The 3,252-nt window shown below is 69.8% G+C and overlaps 1 protein-coding gene across 1 annotated transcript in view; it reads right to left on the reverse strand.

The window, feature by feature from the left end:
- The window catches only part of Misp (mitotic spindle positioning), a 45,739-nt gene extending 42,620 nt beyond the window's left edge, over positions 1-3,119 (reverse strand). Inside the window, exon 1 of the mRNA XM_077109891.1 lies at positions 3,049-3,119. The gene's annotated coding sequence lies outside the window, so the exon portion shown is untranslated. The remainder of the gene's footprint in view (positions 1-3,048) is intronic.
- Positions 3,120-3,252: the final 133 nt, after the last annotated feature.

Genomic DNA, 3,252 nt, shown 5'->3' on the forward strand with positions numbered 1-3,252 from the left:
GAGGGGGGGAGCCTGGGGAGGGGGGGGAAGCCTAGGAAGGGGGGAGCCTGGGGAGGGGGGAAGCCTGGGGAGGGGGGGAGCCTGGGGAGGGGGGAGCCTGGGGAGGGGGGAGCCTGGGGAGGGGGGAGCCTGGGGAGGGGGAGCCTGGGGAGGGGGAGCCTGGGGAGGGGGGGAGCCTGGGAGGGGGAGCCTGGGGAGGGGGGGAAGCCTAGGAAGGGGGGAGCCTGGGGAGGGGGGGAAGCCTGGGGAGGGGGAGCCTGGGGAGGGGGAGCCTGGGGAGGGGGGAGCCTGGGGAGGGGGGAGCCTGGGAGGGGGGAGCCTGGGGAGGGGGAGCCTGGGGAGGGGGGGAAGCCTGGGGAGGGGGGAGCCTGGGGAGGGGGGAGCCTGGGGAGGGGGGGAGCCTGGGGAGGGGGAGCCTGGGGAGGGGGGAGCCTGGGAGGGAGGGAGCCTGGGGAGGGGGAGCCTGAGGAGGGGGGGAAGCCTAGGAAGGGGGGAGCCTGGGGAGGGGGGGAGCCTGGGGAGGGGGAGCCTGGGGAGGGGGAGCCTGGGGAGGGGGGGAAGCCTGGGGAGGGGGAGCCTGGGGAGGGGGAGCCTGGGGAGGGGGAGCCTGGGGGGGGGGGGGAGCCTGGGGAGGGGGAGCCTGGGGAGGGGGAGCCTGGGGAGGGGGAGCCTGGGGAGGGGGGGAGCCTGGGGAGGGGGAGCCTGGGGAGGGGGAGCCTGAGGAGGGGGGGAAGCCTGGGGAGGGGGAGCCTGGGGAGGGGGGAGCCTGGGGAGGGGGGGAAGCCTGGGGAGGGGGGAGCCTGGGGAGGGGGAGCCTGGGGAGGGGGAGCCTGGGGAGGGCCGGGAGCCCAGAGAGGAGTGGCCTCCGCCCCAGCCCCCTGTGTGCTGGGTCAGTCCCCGTATCTTGCTTGTCCCTCCAGAGCCCTTGGAAGGGGAAACACTGTGTCTCTGGTCTCCACCGGAGGGGACGGACGCCCAGAGAGGGGAAGCTGCTGCCCCAGAGTCAGACCCCAGCGACAGGGCACAGGGCTCAGAGCCCTGCCGGCTCCCCAGGCTGCCCGGCAAGCCCCCTGCGGGAAGCACAGGGTCCCTGCTCCAGCCCTGCCCAGCCTCTGTGCTGCCCGCTGAACCCGGTTTATGGCCTCCTCCACAGCAGCTGCCCTCCTGCCCGGGGCAAAGGCTCCCCAGGGGCCCACAGGTCACCTGAAGGGAGGGCCCCTGGAATTCCTGTCCCCTCCCTGAGGGGCGAGTGTCATCAGGGCTCCTGGCCAGGCCCTCCCCAGCCCGTGGAATTCCAGCCAAGCCCCACCCCGTCCCTTGACCTGGGCTGAGCCCTGACCACAGACCTGGGCCAGGCCCTGCCCGATGGAATAGCCCAGGACCTCAGGCCAAGCCTGCTCCCACCTGGGCTCAACCCGCCCCTCCCTGTCTCCTCATCTGGACCTGGACGCTGGGGGCTCCAGAATGCCCAGGGTCAGTGGGGGCTTGCGGGTTTCTGGCCAGGAGTTGTCTGTTGGCCAGCTTCCTCCCTGTCACAGGTTCAGATCCTGGGAATCTGGGAATCTGGGATTCCAAAGCCCCATCGGAATCAGGGCACAGACTTCAGGCCTCAGAGTGGGCCCCGGTCTGCAGGAGGCCTGGGTGCTCACAGCAAAGCTGACTACAGTGGACACATGCCCCTAAGCCAGGACCCTCCCCGCAGACCCGCCCCAGGCCGGGCCCCAGCCTCACCTGTCAGCCCAGCCACCTTCCAGCCTCAGCTGGCCCTCTGCCAGGTTGCCAGGCACAGAGGCCCCACCTAGAAAGCAGGTGCACCCCTCCCGGCCCCGCCTGGGCCCGGGAAGCAAAGTCCAGAGGAGGAGGGAGAAAGACGACACCCGGGCTGGGCTGAGGGCGGGCTTCATGCCCACTGCAACTGCCCCTTTGGCCAGGGGCCTCCAGCCATTGAGCTGCTGCTGCCCAGGTCCCCCGCCCACCCCACTCTGCTGCCGGCCAACCCTGTGCCTGGGGCATGCAGCAGCGCCGGCCCCTCTGGCAGCTCCGGCTCTGGGTGGAGAGTCAGAGACTCACCCAGCCCCTGTCGGGGGGCCACGCCCCAGATGGGACCTTGGCTCTCCGCTCTGCCAGGAAGTGGGCAAGGCCCACTGCTACTCTCCCAGGCTGCTGGGAGAGACCCTGTGGTCCTGTCCACACAGAGCGCGGGACGAGGCTTGAGGCCCCTCTGCCAACAGGGCACATTGAGGCTGGATGCTCCGTGGCAGCCAGAGAACCCACGGGCCTCAGGTAGCCCAGGATCACAGGGGTAGGCTGACCTCTTGGCCCAGCGCTGTCTACGGGCTCGGGCTTCAGGACTCTAGGCTGGGGCTCTGTCCTGAGCAGCTCTAAGGCTGGCCATGGCCCCCCTGAATCTCATCTCTCATCTCATCATCTCTCCTTCCGGTACCCCTGGCTCTACATCTCGGGGGACTTAAAGTAGATGTGCTAGAGGGCCCACCACAGCCCAGGTGGCTGCCCGGAGGTCCAACCAGGGTGCAGGCCTCGCCTGGCCCCCCAGCTCACACAGGGCCTTTCCCCGCGTTGGGCAGATTAGGACCTAGAGGCCCAGAGTGTCCCTCCCGTCCAAGGGCGAGGCACCCCCTCTTAGGCATTCCTCTCCATAGCACACGCACGGGGAAACTGAGGCCTCAGGGGGTAAAGACTGGACACCCAGGGTGCTGGGCACACTGGACAGCAGACTCCCCACCTCCTGCTTGCAGATCAGGCCTGGCCTCTCCCTGGGACGGTGGGGAAACAAAGGCCCAGAGACTTCTCCAAACTCACGGTGAGATGAACTGGGGTCGGCATGGGAACCCGACTGGCATGAAGACCCCGTAGCACCCCTGCTGCTGCTGTGTCCCCAGGGCCCAGGAAGTCTGTGGGGACCCCCATCTCTGAGGGTCACGAGTCCAGCCAGGGGACAGGGAAGGGTGGATGTGGGACTCAAGGGCCCCCCTGGAAACAGGAACAAGTCTGGCCGCCCAGGAGCCGCCCCTGACCTCCAGGTCTTACCTGCCCAGGTGTGCAGACAGGTGTGCAGAGGCTGGGATCACCACCTCCCACCAAGATGGCCAGGGGAGCCCGGGATGAGCGGGACAGTGAGGGCAGCAGCTCACCCTGGCCCTGCGCAGCTCCTTTTATGGCTCCCGCCGGGCAGGGCCCCACCCTGGGCTGGCCGCACCCTCGCGCCCGGCGAAACCCAAGAACTCCAGGAAC

This window comes from Callospermophilus lateralis, chromosome 1 (genome assembly GCF_048772815.1).
Source record: "Callospermophilus lateralis isolate mCalLat2 chromosome 1, mCalLat2.hap1, whole genome shotgun sequence".
NCBI classification, from domain to species: domain Eukaryota; kingdom Metazoa; phylum Chordata; class Mammalia; order Rodentia; family Sciuridae; genus Callospermophilus; species Callospermophilus lateralis.